The sequence below is a fragment of the Erythrolamprus reginae genome, chromosome 6, assembly GCF_031021105.1.
Source record: "Erythrolamprus reginae isolate rEryReg1 chromosome 6, rEryReg1.hap1, whole genome shotgun sequence".
In the NCBI taxonomy this organism is placed as follows: Eukaryota; Metazoa; Chordata; class Lepidosauria; order Squamata; family Dipsadidae; genus Erythrolamprus; species Erythrolamprus reginae.
The window spans coordinates 52,464,042-52,483,474 of NC_091955.1; positions in this window are offsets into that span (position 1 = coordinate 52,464,042).

Here is a 19,433-nt window from a genome sequence, read left to right on the forward strand (position 1 = left end):
TCTTTAACAGGCTGATAGACCCTCCCAGTTTTCTTTAACAGTTGGAATCAGATTAAGAGAAAAAAATGTTATATGAATACATGTTCTCGGAACCAATCTGAGTCCCTGACTTCGGAGGAACTGTAGGTTTGGAAAACCACATGCTGGGTTTATGTTTGCTTAGTGTTCTTAGTGTTCTATATTCATGTAAAATATAATCCATATCTTGTATATTGAGATGGAGGATCCCTATGATTTGTTAAAGATGTTAAAATTAATTATTTAAAAGTAAACAGTGGAAAATATTTGCTTTAATTTATTTTGATATGTATACATATACTCAAAGCTCTGGCAATTAAACTTTTTTTCTGTTAACCCGAGGAACTTTATCAAGAAACTGGTCTTACTATGACTATCTATGTTACTGAAATAATTGGGATATGGCGCATTTGTGTAACAAGAACCCAGTAGATTGTGTAGACTGATTCAATGTAACATAGTGTCAAATTTTCAAAGCAATCGGTGAAGAACTTTTGGAGATTTAAGATTTTGAACAAATGAACATTTACATTTTTATTTATATAGATGAAGAAGAAAATTAATATTTTCTTAAGGCAAAAAGACTGTCAGGGAAAGAGCCTCATACAGATAAAGAAAAATATAGATGTTTTCATTTATTTTATTTTATTTATTTTATTTATTGATTTTGTCCAATGCACAATTACAGTTTTAGTGGGAATACACATAGTCAAATACACAATGAAGGTTATAGAGGATATACTCATAGTAAAATATATCTAAGAAAGAATAGAAGAGAAGTTATAAGAATAGAACATATCAATGAAAGAATAGAAGAAGAGATATAGGAATAGAAGAAAGGTATAGGAGATATAGGAGAGCAATAGGACAGGGGACGGAAGGCACTCTAGTGCACTTGTACTTGCCCCTTACTGACCTCTTAGGAATCTGGATAGGTCAACCATGGATAAGCCAAGGGTAAAGTGTTGGGGGTTTGGGGATGACACTATGGAGTCCGGTAATGAGTTCCACGCTTCGACAACTCGGTTACTGAAGTCATATTTTTTACAGTCAAGTTTGGAGTGGTTAATATTTAGTTTAAATCTGTTGTGTGCTCTTGTGTCATTGTGGTTGAAGCTGAAGTAGTCGGCGACAGGCAGGACGTTGCAGCATATGATCTTGTGGGCAATACTTAGATCTTGTTTAAGGCGTCTTAGTTCTAGGCTTTCTAGGCCCAGGATTGAAAGTCTAGTCTCGTAGGGTATTCTGTTTCGAGTGGAGGAGTGAAGGGCTCTTCTGGTGAAGTATCTTTGGACATTTTCAAGGGTGTTGATGCCTGAGAAGCAATATGGGTTCCAAACGGATGAGCTGTAGTCGAGGATGGGTCTGGCGAAAGTTTGGTAAACTCTGGTAAGTAGTGTGAGATTGCCAAAGCAGAAGCTACGTAGGGTTAGGTTTACAACTCTTGAAGCCTTCTTGGCTATGTTGTTGCAGTGGGCTTTGGCACTTAAATCTTTTGTTATTAGTATACCGAGGTCTTTAACCGAGTGGGGGTTATCTGTGATAATTTGATTATTCAGTTCGTATTTGGAGTCCAGATTCTTTTTCCCAATGTGTGGGACAGAGCATTTGCTAGCTGAGATTTGGAGTTGCCATGTGTTAGACCACTCAGAAACAGAGTTTAGGTCTTTTTGGAGAGTAGTTGTGTTATCAGTGGTGTTGAAGAGTTTTACATCATCGGCGAAGAGGACACAGTTGCTTGTGGTGTAATCGCAAAGGTCATTGATGTAGAGAATGAAGAGTGTTGGTCCCAGTACGCTACCTTGGGGAACACCACTTTTAACTATGGGTGGATATGGTGCTTCCTATTTTGACCACTTGTTGTCTGTTTGACAGGAATGCTGTAATCCAGCTGTGGAAGGATCCTGAGATTTGAGTTTTAGGAGTAGTTTGTCGTGGACCACTGAATCAAAGGCTTTGCAGAAGTTGATATAAATTGCATCTATAGATTTCCCTTGATCTAGATGAGTTGTCCATATATTTTTGTAGTGGAGGAGCTGCAGGTTGCAGGATAGTTTTTGTTTGTTAGAGAGCAAATTATTAGTTTCTAGATGGAGAGTAATTGATTTGTTTATAATTGATTCCATGACTTTGCATGGGACGCAGCATAATGATATTAGATATTTTAGTTATTGACAAGAGAGGGCTCTCCTTTTTTGAAGATGGGGATGACCATTGCTTTCAACCATAGCTTAGGAAGTGTGCTGGTTCTGAAGGATTTTTCGAAAATTATGCTTAGTGGTTCAGCTATGGCAGAAGAGAGCTTTTTTAGGAAGTAAGCACATAGACCGTCTGGTCCAACTGATAGAGAAGGTTTAAGGTCACGTAATGCTTTTTCAACTTGGTCTTCAGTGAAGTCTACTTGGGTTAGGTCGTTGAGGGAGTTTGAGGTGCGATTGATGAAATTGGGCGATGAGCCATTGCTGTTAACAAAGACAGAGCCAAAGAAAGAGTTGAGGAGGTTGGCTTTGGATGAATCATCGTAGTATTCTTTGTTGTTGGGTCCTTTGAGACGTGGGATAGGTCTAGAGTCTTTGAGTTTATTGTTGACAAAGTTGTAGAAAGCTCTATTAGATTTGGTGTGTAGGAGGTTTTCCTCTTGTTTGCTGTAGTAGTTAAGGCATTCTGCTTTTATTTGATTGCAAATGCTTTTATATCGGCTTTTGAAGTTGGAAACCTGTCCTTTTTTGTTTTTCCTCCAGAGAGATTTTTTTCTTGTTTGTAATTTTCTTATTGAGATCGGGAGGTTAATTTTTTTGTTTGTGGTACATCTTAGAGGTACATGAAGTCTGATATTAATTTTCATTTCGAGTAGGAATGTGTTGTAGAGGTCATCAGTGGTATAGCATTCAGAGAATAGAGTTTTCCACTTTAATGTTGAGAGGTGGGCTTCAATGAGTTCGTAGTTCGCTTTTTTGAAATTGAATTTTGTGTTGTATTATTTTGGTGGATCATAGTGTGGCTTAGGTTGAGACTGAAGTTTATCATGCTGTGGTCAATGTTGGAAAATGGTTCTGTTATTTGTAAGCCATATATTGCATACTTGGCTGTTGCAGAAGATGAGATCCAGACAGTTATCAAGTCTGGTATTGTTAGTTACTAGTTGGTCGAGTCCCAGATAGGTGACATTATTATATATAGTAGAATGGATGGGTTTCACGCTGCATTCATTTAAGGGCCAGTTAATGTGTGGTAGGTTGAGGTCTCTGAGGAAGATAATGGGGTATGGGCAGTTGGTTGCCCACGTTAGTAAATGTGGATAATTTGTTTGCATGTTCGATGTTGTAGTCCGGGGCTCTGTAGCAGAATAAGAAGCGAATTGTGGTATTTAGGGATAAATCACAGACAATAGTTTCAGGTACCAATAAATCCTGTGCAACTTTGAGGATTTTTAGGTTCAGCGATTTTTTTGTATAATATAGCTACTCTGCCTCCTCTGTGGGATTCACGGTCTGAGCGGAAAACATGGTAGTTTTTTGATGTGATAATAGAGTCTGGGTAGGAAGCATTTAGCCATGTTTCGCATATAAAAATTATATCGAAGTTGGAGGTGTCAATTAAAAGGAGGAATACTAAAGATACTGTAATTTCTACTCTTTTTTTTGTAGATTAATTCAGAAGTATGATAGTGAAATTTCTAAATTCAAAGTGCTAAGTTAATAAAGGAAGGCAGTGGATTTTCGGGAGAAAGTTCTTTTTAGTGGTTTAATGATATTTAATGAATCTTCTATAACTTTTGATGTTGATTTAATTTACTACCGTGTTTCCCCGATAGTAAGACCCCCCCGATTGTAAGACATATGGGGGGTTTCAGGGGGGTCGGCTAATATAAGCCATACCCCGAAAGTAAGACATATGTCTTACTTTCGGGGAAACACGGTATGAAGAGACAGTAGAACCTCGACATACGTCCCCCCCGCCGCCGCCGTCCCCCCCCCTCTCCGCCGCCTGCAAGCGCTCTGCCAGGCGGCTCTCCCCGCTCCGCTCTTCGATATGCCAGAGAGCCGGAGAAGGGGGCGCCCGGACCCCCCCACCCCCAGCAGAAGCCAAGGGGGGGGGTCCTTTCAAGCGGCGCTGGGCGAAAGAGGGCGGGCGGCCAGCAGCAGAAGGCGAGAGGTGCCTCCTTCTCCGGCTCTCCGGCAGATCGAGCGCACAAAGAGGCACCTCTCACCTTCCGCCGCTGCTGGCTGCCCTCTTTTGCCCAGCGTCGCTTCGGAAGCCGCCGAACGCCATCAGGGGGCGCTTGGCGAGCGGAGAGGCGGTCGCCAAGCGCCCCCCTGACGGCGTTCGGCGGCTTCCGAAGCGACGCTGGGCGAAAGAGGGCGGCCAGCAGCGGCGGAAGGTGAGAGGTGCCTCTTCGCGCGCTCGATCTGCCGGAGAGCCGGAGAAGAAGGCACCTCTTGCCTTCTGCTGCTGGCCGCCCGCCCTCTTTCGCCCAGCACCGCTTGAAAGGACCCCCCCCTTTCCACCCCTTGTCGCCTGACAAAGGAGAAACTTCTGCAAATCGTGCGCCATCTCCAGCGGTCTCTCCGGGTCGGGTTGTGTGAAAGAGGCCGGGGTTGGGGGAACGGGAGAGGTAAGACGTGTTTGGTTTTTTTTTGCAACGCCGCTCCGTTGGGGAAAGAGGAAAGGTGGTTCGCTCGGAGTTGGGGCTGAACAGAAGCGCGTGGAGAAGCCCAACCTTGGGGTGGGGTGGGGGAGAAGGGAGAGCAAGGAGGGCCATTGTGGATTGCCAGGTGGTGGGGGTCTCCCCCAGTTCAAAAGGTGCCTTGGCTGGAAGAGTAGCTGGTTTCCAGGGCATAAACTGGCTCGCTTCCGGGGATGGTGCACATCCGCTCACTTGCAGGGAAACAGCTTTGGGGCTAAAGAGGCGCTCCGGGCGCAAGATTGTATCCCGAGTAGTAATTCCATTTACTGCTCCGATGTGCCTCGCTGCAGGCTTTCTGTCAACGAAATAACAGCAAGATGTTCTCGGAAGCCACCGCCTCTTCCCCTGCCTCGCTGCCCCTTGTCTCGGGCGACAAGGGGTGGAAAGGGGGGGGGTCCGGAGCTGCGCCCTCCTTCGCCCGCCTCCTTTCCAATGTAAGACATACACCAAAAGTAAGACATAGTGGGGCTTTTGGGGGTAAAAAGAAAGTAAGACACTGCCTTACTATCGGGGAAACACGGTAGGTCTAACTGATATAGGTTTTGCTTACCTTTATTAAGAAAATAGTAATGTAGTATACAGTATACTTCAAAAATTATTCAGAAGTCTTACGGTACTTTGTGATGCTTGAGAATAGCACTTCTTCAAAGCAACATATTAATCCCCCCTCCCCCCTCAAAAGAACAGGTCTGCTACAATAATTATGCATCAGTTAATATAGTTCTTATATGAGAACTACTGCCACTTCATTTTCACATAAAAGTATTCACCAGAAGCAGAGTTAGATAGATACAACTTTAAAATTTGTATTTAAATATTTTGTATTAATCAAAAGTGGTTTTTATTTTTTTTAAAGGCAAAGTCAACTGTTATTTTTCTTTTTAAGGAAGATGACTTCCTCAAAAAGTCAGTCCAGTTGCCTTTTCAAAAAATAAAAAACACTTTTGATGCAACTATGCCTTGGATGACTAAGAATATTCATAGATACTTTATATTAAGTATTATTGGATTTACAAGCTTCTCATCAAAGATTCTTACAAGAATAAAATAAGAAATTAAACTTGACACTTGCAAAGCATTTTACCTGCAGACAGAAATCCCAAGTAGCATGACCAAATATTTCATATTTTGAGAATGAAAAGGGATTTCACACATGGCATTGCCATCATCACTTGGTGATTATAACATCAAGTAATAATTGGCATTGATGAATATGTATAAAATTAGAGATTCTAGATGATCAGAGATTCATTTATTCATAGATAGCCTTCTTTGAAAACAACACTGAAATGAAATAAACATGACTGAACCTCCTTCAATTAATTCTTTGCACGTAGATAAGAATTGGCATACTAAAGAAAAAGCTAGGCTGTCTCTGAAGTGCGATTTCTCAACATCCAGGCAACTGTGTTTTTGTACAGAGGCTCATTTAACCATGGTGGCTTCCCACTGCGGCTTTAAGTGGTGTGGACTACTGTAGACACAGCATTGCCTGTTCAACTGCTGTTTGTGAAAACCAGGCTGTAGATTTTTTCCTGAGTAGAGAATGAAGGCACTGTGTGATAACAAACTAATGCAACATTATGCAGTTGGAAAATCACAATATTTCAAAATATCTAGCAGTGACAGTTAATAATAATGTTAATAAAAGGGCTGTTTAAAAAGCATTGTTTTTCAGATTTATACGAAGAGTGAACACAATTATGATAAATTTTGTTAGCTATAATCCAAATAATAGATTTGAGGAGCAAGTTGTGTTAATTAATTAAGAACACAAAGTCTCAGGAGCTTTCTCAGATAGATAGGATGAATTTATCTTTCTTGTTTTAAAATTTATAATAGTGAAAAACATATTGAAAAATACAGGATAATGTTGCAGGATCCCATCTGGATCAATCAAGGAACCAGAGGTTTAGCCTTCCGAGCTTTTGGATTCATGCTGGAGCCAATCCTCAGGGAACTTTTCTCTGTCAGATTAACATTCATATACATTTAAAGTTACTACCAAGCAATTGAGTTCTATATTACCTCTAAAATATGCTGCTCTGAAATTGGTATCCTAGTGTTGGTCTTCTTCATATCAATATAACATTCCTATTGTTATGAAATGTTCTTATGTAAGAACATTTTAGTAATGTTTTAGTAAAAGTATTATTCGGTGTTATAAGTTAAAAAAAATCCGTAATTGTTTTTATCTTTCATAAAATGGAAAAATCTGAGGTGAAATGGTTGCTAAGTAAGGACATGATTGCAAAGATCAGTGGTTGTTGCTCTCTCATTCAGATAGTTATCTCAAACAGTGTCCTGTGCCTGGCATGATCCTCTCCACCTTTTTTGCCCCCTCACAGTGCAGAGTTCTCTTCCTGAGTTGCTTTTTCTTCACCAGCACAGCACCCCTGTTAAAAGCATGATTAACCTCAAGTTAACAAGCTCGACTTTATGCCTTAATTAGTCCATTAAAATCCTCAGCAGCTCAGCTACTGCCTGAAACTGATTAGAACTTAATCAGTTTCTTAAAGGCTCTGGTTGTCAAGCCCACAAAATTTGATCATAAATGTGCACATTGGTTTAAAAAGTACTTTTTAAAAATTACTATTATATTTGTGAATGGTTGCTAAAATGAGGTAGCCACTAAATGAGGTGTGGCCGTACTCTTTAATAAACAAATACAACAAAAACATAGAACGAATACAAGTTAGATGTTCTGCCTGAGTTCAATTCTCTTGACTACTATCTACAAATTACTAACAATTTAACATACAACTATTCTTAATATACTCACCCACTGCCATAACATAACACTATAATTTAACAATATGTCGTTAAACTACATACGCCTGCTATACTGCAAGTACGACCCCATTCCCTTTCCTCACCCAAACCCCATCCTATTTTATTTAACCATACTAATATATCTTTAAGTAAATCTATAGATGCTAAACCATAAAACGTTAACTATTAAGTATAACATGAAAATGCACAGTTGAATGTTTAAAATTGATAAGTTATATATCTCATGTTGAAACATGTCTACTGCTTTGTATCCCCCTTACTTTTTGTATCCCTATTCCCCCCCTTTTTTTCCTCTCTTTTTTTTTCAAAAAAACCAATAAACAAAAAACAAAAAAACCCCCACCTCTGTTGTCAGGCATGGGGGAATTGAACTATTCCTTTTCCCCAGGCCTATACAATTTATGAATGGTGTGTTTGTGTGTATGTTTGGTTTTTAAATAAGGGTTTTTAATTATTTTAAACATTAGATTTGTTATATGCTGTTCATTATTGTTGTTAGCCGCCCCGAGTCTACGGAGAGTGGTAGCATACAAATCTAATAAATAATAATAAATAATAATAGTATAAAACTGTAATATATAAATTACATTGGGAAAGGGAAAAAAGAAAATATTATCTATTAACAATTGGTAGAGTTATTAATCTATTAATCAGAAAAGAATATTCTGTTTGCTTTAGCAAACTAGGTTAATCTTTTAGGGAAAGTGACTGACATTTCTAGTAGAGTTGCCTGGCAGGAAAAATATCAAACATTCTTAAAAGGGTGAAATTTGAAGCATCCCACCCCACTTCAACCTATTAACTTAAATCCTTGATCCTCTTATTATGGCAAGTATGCCCAAATATTTCAGACAATTCTGCCAGGGTTTTTTTAATTAAAGGTCACAATGTAAATGCCACTGATTCAAAAAGATGTTATACTTTATTGACAGTTCACAGGCTTCTGCACAAGGAATGCAATAACGCTGCACATTCCATACAATTTTGTGAGACAGAAACAATATGTACACTGGTTGATTTGCGGTAAAAGTAAGTAAAAGGTCCAAACATCTATATTTTGAATCAAAATTTGGATTAGGCTGTTGAGCACTTTCCAAATTGAATTGGATTATTTTCTGAATTACCAGGCAAATTCCTTGTCTATAAACTATTGTACTTTTGACTTAGAGAATACTGTTTCTTTGATAAATCTAAGCATCCTGGTTCCAACAAATCTTGTGCTTTTATACCATTATACATCCATTCAAATAACTTTAAGTATTTTAAGTATACTTTAAGTAAATATAGAATAAAATGCATATGGAATTCTCATGAAAACAATGATAATTTTTTTCTCAAATCTGATTTAAAATAAAGTAAAAACAAATGGATTATATAGTCATAAAATCATCCATAGAATCTGAAATACAGTTTTCAGATCAACGTTCAAGATTTGATAATTTTTTTAAAAATCTCAAAATTGAGAGTTCTACTATATTAAAAGCATATTATCATTTAGTGAGACCTTAAATATGATAAATATTTAAATATGATCAATATTTTCAATGTTTTCTACCTAATTTCAAAACGTTAATGAATTAATATGCCAGACTAATTTTATTGCATTCTTTGACAACGTGACAAAATTATTGGGCAAGAGAAATGCTGTCGATAGCATTTACTTGGACTTCAGTAAGGTATTTGATAAAGTAGACCATAATCTGCTACTTTATAAAATAGAAAAATGTGGGTCGGACAGCATCATCATCAGATGGATTCGTAACTGACTGACCAACCACACTCAATGTGCATCCTCAATGGAACCATACCTACTTGGAAGGATGCATGCAGTGACCCAGTACTCTTCAACATATTAATCAGTGACTTGGGTGAGGGGATATAGAACTCATCAAATTTGCAGACAATGGCTAACCTACCAGGAATAGCCAACATTTCAGATACAGTAGAATCTTGACAGACTTGAACATTGGATGCTATCTAACAATATGAAATTCAATGGTGAAAAAAGTAAGGTTCTGCATTTAGGTAAGAAAAACAAAATTCATAGTACAGTATATGTGGTATCTTGCTCAAAGTAGTATCTGTGAGAGAGATCTTGGAGCCCTAGTGGACAAACATTTAAATATAAACCAGCAGTGTGCAGCAGCTGCCAAAAAAGCCAACACAGTTCTAGATTGCATAAACAGGCAGATAGAATCAAGTGTTAATACCACTTGCCTTGGTAAGGCCAGTCTTGGAATACTTCATTCAGTTTTGGTTGCCATAATGTAAAAAGGATGTGTAGATTCCTGAAAAAGTGCAGAGAATAGCAGCAAAGATGATTAGAAGGGTGGCATAAAAATCGAATAAATAAATCAATTAATTAGGGGACTAGAGGCTAAAACATAAAAATAATAGCTGCAGGAACTGGATATGTTTAGTTTAATGAAAAGAAGGACTAGGCAAGACATGATAGCGATGTTCCAATATCTCAGGGACTGCTGCAAAGAAGTGGGTGTTAAGCTATTCTCCAAAACACCTGAAGGCAGGACAAGAAGCAATGTATGGAAACTAATCAAGGAGTGAAACAACCTAGAATTAAGGAGAAATTTCCTGACAGAACAATTAATCTGTGGAACAACTTACCTCCAGAAGTTTTGAATACTCCAACACTAGAAATTTTTAATAAGAGATTGGATAACCATTTGTCTGAAGTGGTGTAGGGTTTCCTGCCTCAGCAGGGGGTTGGACTAGAAGACCTCCAAGGATCCTTCCAACTCTGTTTTTCTAAGCTTCTAATAATAAAGATTTATCAGGTTAAGTATTAGAATAGTTTTAATATAATGTTTTTCAGTGTCCAATTCATATAAAATTCATGTTAATAATTACAGTGGGTGAGAAGTGAATTTAGTTTCATAAGAAATTAGAATATAATAAAGGGCTTCCTTTAGAAACATTTTTACATTGTTCTTATTGTTTCTATTCACCGCAATATCTAATAAATGAGTGTAAAAATCTATGGTCGTTAGTTGTTTTCCCAAGCAATGTACTTATTCCTCCAATTGCAAATAATTTTTAATACTCCAGCTGGAGAGAACATTTTGTGAGAGCAATGATTCATAATTAATTAACTCAATTAGCATTTGATGCACTCACCTTTTCTAGATCATGGACTATAACTATTCTTTCAGCATGTTGAAGAATCCTGTTTTGTTATCCCAGGCCACTACTGATCCTTCTGATTGAATACATCTGGGCAAGAGAAAAATGTGAAACCTTCCATTATGCATTTTGGTAATGTAAGATATATATTCTTTCTCATTTGTACTTCAGATTGCTTTACAAATTCAATTCCTTGAGAAATCACATCTGTCCTAAAACACTTTCCTACTTTATGCAGTTTTCAGGAATAAATTGTGCTCACAGCAGAGTGAGAAAATGGAAGTGAAGCTTTTGAGATTCAGACACTTTTATCCCATATGAAGCCCCTTATATAAATTATTCTGTGTCAACTTACAACTAGTTAGTGTCTTCATATTCTATTTTAATTCCTTTCAGTATGTGAAATACATAATGGTACCTTAAGCATCACCGGAACATAGAAACTTTAATAAAACCACTTAGCTTTCGTTAGCTGCTGCTAACTTCGTCAGAGTTTTAAAATGCCATGGGAGACAAACATCTTTATAAAGCATTATTCAGTCTGCTCATTGCCCGTGTCACGGGGCCACACCCTTCCCTCCCCCCTGCGGTAAGCCTAATTGTGGGCTTAATCATGCTGGCTGAAGGGAGATCTACCTCTTTTGCTCGTGTTTGTTGCCTTTTTCCCTCCCCAAGGGAGGGGGTGGACCATTAAAAAAAAGTAACAACGACAATGGGGGGAAGAAAGGAATACCAAATACCTCCGAAGCATTGCCCCACAACTCCACCCCCCTCCCTTGGGGAGGGAAAAAGGCAACAAACACGAGCAAAAGAGGTAGATCTCCCTTCAGCCAGCATGATTAAGCCCACAATTAGGCTTACCGCAGGGGGGAGGGAAGGGTGTGGCCCCGTGACACGGGCAATGAGCAGACTGAATAATGCTTTATAAAGATGTTTGTCTCCCACGGCATTTTAAAACTCTGACGAAGTTAGCAGCAGCTAACGAAAGCTAAGTGGTTTTATTAAAGTTTCTATGTTCCGGTGATCGAGATGGCTGCTGCCTCATCATTCACGTATGTACCTGCAACTCGCATTTTTAGGACTATTCTTGATATATATATATATATATATATATATATATATATATATATATATATATATATATATATATATAAATCACATGGTTTTTTGCTGAATTTGAAAATTAAGGGACATTAGGATAGATCTATTTCGGCCTTATTTTGGCCTCATCAGCTAGCCATACCATATATATATATATATATGGTCCAAAAAAACCAGGATTAAACTACAGTAGAGTCTCGATTATCCATCCTTCGGTCATCCAACATTCTGGATTATCTGACGCTGCTTGGGGGCATGGCTGTAGGCATTTCTGTGCCCCCAGACATGCCCCCAAACATGGCAGCCGCGATGGGAAAGGTGATGTGCAGAGCCCCAAACATGCCCCCAAACATTGTAATGAAAAGGAAGAAGGTTGTTGTAGCAATGGAGTAGAAACTTGCAATAAAACTTCAATGCGTTTGCAATTAATAGTGATTTCAAGGCTTTTCTTAGTCCCTCTGGATTATCCGACATTTTCAGCCATTCAACTATCAACCCAGCGGTTTATGTCAGATAATCCGAGACTCTACTGTATTTAAATATTTTTTTCAAAGATCAGTCTTCTCCTGAATTCCTCCTCCTCTTCTCCTCCTCCTCTCCTCCTCCTCCTCCTCCTCCTCCTCCTCCTCCTCCTCCTCCTCCTCCTCCTCCTCCCAAAATGGAAATGAGTAAAACTCTGGCTGAGAGGGAATGAAGTCTTGAATGCTGTAGATTTCCAATATCTTTGCCTCCCCTCTAGCTATTTATAATAACACTTGGCATATCTTTAAATATTCACTATGCCTTCATCCTGATCATTTTACCAAATCACCTACTGAGTTCATGTCTGAAATAAAGATATCAAGAGACATCAGGATGGATATTAAGCCATCAGCTTCAGCCAGATGGGATGAGATGTAGTGTGTGTGATTGCAGGAAAGGGAAGGGCAGAGCTCTATTAGTAAAAATAAAAATAATCTCCATCTGACACCGATTAGAAGGAAATGTCTCATGGCTTCTCTCATTTGAGCAGTGAGCACTACAGTATCATTACTAGCGGGTTTTCCACAGGTGTCCTGGGGGTCTCAAGACTGCAGGCAGTTCTATTGTGGCCATTTTAGATGACATGCTAATCCTCAAATAAACCACTGATTTTGATTACTGAAGTACATGGGGGAGGAAGGGAGAGATGGTGACTTGCATATCCTCTTTAATCCTTTACTGCAGCTTAGCATATTATTGGGGAATAATTCAGTGATTCAACATTGAGTGCCGGGAAAGCTAATTTTAATTATCTGAACCAAGAATTAGGGGATGGTTTTTAATGTCTTTATTTTCAGCACAGTACAACACATATCAATAATAATAGACCTTTTGTCAGGCCCAAGGTTAATGTGTGAATTCAAAGGCTGGCCTGACACAGTTTTGGTAGTAAGAAACCCCCCCCCCCCACACACACACACAAGGGCAGTGAGAGAGTGAGAGATTATGCCAGGTAGCACACATTCCTTCACGGAGAGTCCAAAGTAACTGAACACAGGGAGGAATTAGAAATCCCTGCATTGGATTTGTCCTCACGATTGCCCTTGTGGGTGTGGGGATGGGAGAGGAGCTTTTGACTTGGATGTAATCTTAAGGGACCTTAAGTTGGAATGAAGCATGCTGAATCCAAATTGGCTTTGTTAATAAATGTGACTCAACGCTAAAGAAATAAAACATGGGAGTTCATTTATTCTCTCAGATGCTTTGGTTCACTTGAAACCTTTATTACAGTCAAAGACCATCAATATAATAATAATAATTTTTAAAAAAACAAAACATCCAAGAACCGTTTCAGATTCTTGGAATCTAGACATTTTAGTATCTCTTTGATCCTAGTAGCAGATTCAAGTGCTTCCGTTACTATTGCTTTTCAATGGTTTATGAAATAAACATTTTAAATGTAGCTTCAGATTAGCTGCTGAATGATTGCTGTTTTCAGTTTTCATTGGAAGAAAATTATTTTCTTTTTACTGCATTGTGTTACTATAATGGCAACCACAACCATTGATCCATTCATAGGAGCACAACTGAAAAAGAAAAGCATAATAATGTACATGTAGATGATTGCACAAGAATCATTGCATGTACATGTAGCGATGATTACATAGAAGTCCAGTTTAGATGTACTGTACATTCAGTGTAGTTGTGAATTTACAAAATAATTATACCTATTGTTTATTTAAACATGACTTGAGGAATAAAGCACAATCGATTCCTACCATATATGATAATATTGATGGAGTTAAAATGGCATTGAGGACTAGCAATTTAAGATTTTTCCAACTACAGTATTAAGATTTACTTATTGATATTTCTTTCCAATGAGCTAGCTTGGTGCAATGAACTAAACTCCTATGAACTCTCTCCTGTTGCCTGCTATCATTTGGAGAAGCTAATCAATATTAAATTGCTTTGTTTTCTCTTTCTTGAAAAGCTATGTCTCCTGCAGTATCCGACATCACAATTTCTACAATGTGGTTGTACCACTAATAATTATTGCACTCTCAGTTGGTCTCCTTGTGTAGAGCTAGATCTCATGGGATGGTAATAAGATTCTGGAAAAGTTCGTTTGCCTGAAAGATCCAGGTAATAAAATCAACAGGCTCATTACAAAGATTTGTGTGTGTTGCAATACACAGGGGTAGTAAAAGTTTTCTAATCCATTCTTTACTGTTATTCTTTTTTGAGAAATACAAGGTTGTACAGGGTCTAAATTATCCTGTTTAGTTAAAGCTCTCATTTAACTATACAACAACTATTTCTGCAGTAGTTACCCACTTGGTGGCTCTTTTTAAATCATAGAGTGAAACCCTATAGAAATAAACTGTGGGATTACAGATATGCAATTTTTCTACACAATTTTAATTACCTAGTATAATTATATTTAAATATATGGAGTATGTTTACATTAGCATGATCAAACATAAGGGAATTGGAGAATTTCATCATGCAAAATATATCTTCTTATTTTGTAATTTTGTTCCCCCTCCTCCAAGTATTTTTTTCATAGGTGCAGAGTGCTTTTCCAGATCAACTGAGTGCTGATCTATTGTTTGCTAGAAAAATTGACCAACCAGCTTGTCAAATGGGCTAAGACAGAATGACTGGCCATAGTCGCCCTGGTGGCTTTCATGTCTAAGGCTGAACTAGAACTCAGTCTCCTGGTTTCTAGCTTTAACTACTAAACCAAAGTGCCTCTTGTTGCTTTGTCTTAGTAACATTTCCCAATACTACAATTCCCCTTCAAACCATTGTATGGTATTACATGAACAAAATGATTAATACAGGAACTTTGTGAGAAGACTAAGTATTAGCAATGAACAAAACAGTACAGAGTAGCCTCCTTACAGCAAAAGCTCCTAGAAGTAATTAAACTAGGCATACACGGGATTAAATTTGGTTGCTAGGAAACTTCATTTAACGAGTTTGCAGTTTTGGTGTTACACATTTGCAGTTAACAGTTCTAGTGATAACATTGACTTGAGTAAAATCCATTTGTTTGGGATGATCTGAGCATTCCTGCCCTGGTAAGAGGTTGGACTTCCAACCCTTTTATTCTGTGAGTATCACTGTGATATTTGTGTCAAACCAAATGTTGCTGTGAAGCAAATATAGGCAATCCTTAGGCTTGTACTGTTTCTTAGTCCCCCAAGACTGACTAGGTTTGGGTGGTATGTTTTTTTCTTTCTTTCTTTTAAAGAATGGAATCCAGGAAGCAAATCTATTCCCACCTAAAAAATCCTATAGATCTGAAACCAAAATCAGTATTTGGTCATTTTGATAATGAATACTACTGGTAGTTTTCTGGGGTTATATTTTGAGGTGGGCAAATTAATTGTGAAAATAAAAATGGTTTATTCTTTTCTTCCTGTTTAACACCAGTAAATAAATGGCCTTGCTCAGAGGCGGATTCCTCTTACCTGCTGCTACTGATGTGCTGCATGCGCAGCATGAAGATTCTTGCATGTGTGCACATACTATGCGTACGTGCATACTTCCAAAGTGTGATTTTGCATCTGCGCATGCACAGGAAGCAAAAAGACACCAAAATCTCACGAGGGGACAAAAATGTGTGCAATGTTGCCAAAAAATCACTGAAATATCATACGCGTGAACATCCCCTTGCAAGATTTTGCTTCGGCACATGCGCAAGAAGCAAAAAAGACCAAAAATTCAAGGAAAAAGATGGTGATGCCCAAAGGACCAGTAATGTAGCAGTCACATGCAAATTGCGCAATCTAGAGGCCGCTACCCGTGCGGAGTCACCTACCGCACTGGTAGCAACCCACCACTGGCCTTGCTTCTTCCAATGATGCCATCTCATCTATGGATAAACATTTGTGGGGTTTTGGAAGATCAGGAAATGCAGTACAGTTGTCAGCCCTTCAAGCATTGTCCACCCTTGTTATATGATTTATTTATTTATTACATTTATAGGCCATACAGTCTATAAGTGTACAGCATATTGGATGTATTTAAAACATTAGCAGAAAACACACACCAATTTTAAGTATGTGTGGAAGGATTCCAAAACTCAAATGTTTTTGTCATGTGCTAGTGTGGTTTTGGAATCAATTTGTCTTTGATGGATAAAACTGCACAGAAATGAAAATTTAAAATACTAATAAAAAAATACTTGGTTTGCTAATCAACCTTGTTTGAAAGTGAAAGTTTTGCTAGGGATTATGGTTACATATATGGGCTGCTAGACAATCACCAGATGTGAATAATTAGTATTTTCAGTATTTTTTTCCTAGCATCTAGAAGTGCCTCTAGGCTTTACTGGCCCTAATCATACAGGCTGTGGGTCATGGCTGTCAAACTGGGTGCCAGCAGGTCGGATCCATCACTGCTAGGCCACACCCACCCTTCCTCCTCAAAGGCAAAAACATTGTGATATGTCATGATACGTCAGGTAATACGACATCCAGGGTGCAGGCAATTTTTATCCCCTTTCTTTTATTTCTTTTCTGTGTCTCTTTGACTCCTGTCTAGTAAAGTAAGCGTACTAAATAGTATGCCTAAATTGTAACTGGAATTTGAAAATATAGTAAAAACCAAAGTCCTGCAAATCGGAAGCACCCTTTACATGGAAACACACAAGAGCCACAATGACACAAAAATATTATAAAAGTAATTAAAGGAACATTAAAAGAACATTATGTTTGTTTGTTTAATTAGATTTCTATGCCGCCCTTCTCAACCGACTCAGTTTAAAGTGAATGCCCTGAGAAATATTTCATCTGCCTTCAGAACAAGTTGGTGATTGCCTGGTGATTGTCCCAGGTATTCTTACATGGTGCATAAGTACACCAGTGTGCCTACCATCCCTGTCCTAATGTTTCCTCTTATTAGTACCCATCTCATGCATATAAACAGTGTTATATCTATGCATACTACCAATACATACTTGACAAAATAAAATAAATAAAAAATAAAATAAAAATAAATATATTATGTACTTTTGTGTTTTCCTATGTGAACATTCACAAAAAATGTGTCATAATGGCAATATTTGGTCTCTATCTTTGTCTAATTTTTTAAGAATACCAAGAGATCCAGATAAATAGTTTAATTCTGGTTGTTTATTTTTAAAGCTACCTTGCAGTTTTTTTATATTTAAATGCATAAAATATAGTATTTTGTTGAAATTATATTGGCTGGTGCAGAAAATTCCAGTAGATGTCACCATTTACCATATTTAATAAATACAGACTGTCAGCTTTGGGAAGGAAAATAGAAGAAAGCTCTATAAAACTCTACTGTTATTTTTACTGACAATCAGGAATCATCAGTGTCAACGTCACTATCAGTCTTGCTAATCCCTTGTTTATTTGTGTTTTGCTTTGCTTTTTTTTTCTGTTTTCTTCTCACAAATCATTTTAAATATTCTTGAATGAAGTCCAGAATAGGATATGACCTCTTTTTTTGCCTCTATCTTGCAACACCACACCAACTTTGAAAAGCCAGCCAGTTTTCTAGAAGAGATTGGAAGCTGGAAGGGTTAACTCTCTTTTCTACTTATAATTGATCTATTGATCCTGACATCAATTGAAATTTTACCTGAATGCTAGGAGGATATGACAAGTTCTTTAGGAGGGGTTATTTTAAAGAGCAAACATTCATTTTCCAGCACTGTTTAATATCTGTGAGCCCCACTTTTCTAAATTTAGTAGAGTTTTAGTAAGATTTTAATGTTTTATTGCTTCCTTTTTAACTAAATTATTGTGGGGTATTTTTAAAGATGGATGTTTGGGATCGGATGGAAGGTATGTATGAGATGAATGGAATGAATGATTGGGTCAGCCTGCCTGGTGATGTAGAGGCGGGAGGGATGGGAGAGCCTATCTCTGGGGTGGAAGAGGGCCAGAATATTATGGTGCTGCTGGTGAGAGGCAGATATGAGACCGTCTTCTGCCGCACGAATCCCAGCAGCCGATAAAGTCCCACAGAGTTGGCCTTCTCCGGGTCCCATCAACTAAACAATGTTGTCTGGTGAGCCCAGGGGAAGAGCCTTCTCTGTGGCAGCCCCGGCCATCTGGAATCAACTCCCCCCAGAGATCAAAACTGCCCCCACCCTCCTCGTCTTTCGTAAATTGCTTAAGACCCACCTATATCGCCAGGCGTGGGGGAATTGAGACATCTCCCCCAGGCTTATATAGTTTTATGTATGGTATGCTTGTGTTGTATTTTTTTAAATAATGGGTTTTTAGATATTTTCTTTTAAATATTAGATTTGTTCATTGTACACTGTTTTATTATTGTTGTGAGCCGCCCTGAATCTGAGGAGAGGGGCAGCATACAAATCTAATAAAAAAAACTATTAGCCTATGCAGACTCGCTGCTCCTGAGATTGCGGGTTGTGAGTCCCTCCTTGTGAAAGTTAGACTTAGGGGTTCAGCTCACATACCTGCCTCCCAGCTGTGTGTCAACAGCCCTTCCTGTGCTGCTTGAGGAGGTAGCTGGGCTGGCAGTGGAGTTCCCCAGACTTATTGTCTTGGGGGACTTGAATCTACCATCGCTCGGCGAATCCTCCTGGTTAGCGCAGGAGCTCATGGCCACCATAACAGCCATGGACCTGATCCAAGTAGTTCAGAGTCCAACTCACGATGGGGGACACGCACCTGACATGATATTTCTCTCGGAGCAGCTGAGTGATGGTATGAGACTAAGGGACTTAGATGTTTTGCCTTTGTCATGGTCTGCTACAGCTTAACTTCATGGCTCCAATCCTCCCCCACAGGGAGGCCAAACCGATTAGGTGGTTCCGCCCCAGACGCCTAGTGGACCAGAGGGCTTTCAGAGAGTACTTAGGGTTTTACAAGATTCACTCATTCACAATTCCATCTGTCCACCTTGGGGGGGGGGAATCACTGACCCCCCTCAGAAAGGGTTCGCAACTTGGGCATTCTCGATCCACAGCTAACATTAGAGCATCATCTTTTGGCTGTCGCGAGGAGGGTGTTTGCACAGGTCCGCCTGGTGCACCAGTTGCGACCCTATTTGGACAGGGTGTCATTGCTCACAGTCATTCATGCCCTCATCACCTCAAGGTTCGACTACAGTAATGCTCTACATGGGGCTACCTTTGAAGAGTGTTCAGAAACTTCAGATCATGCAGAACACGGCCGCGAGAGCAATTGTGGGGATTCCTAGATTCGCCCACATCTCG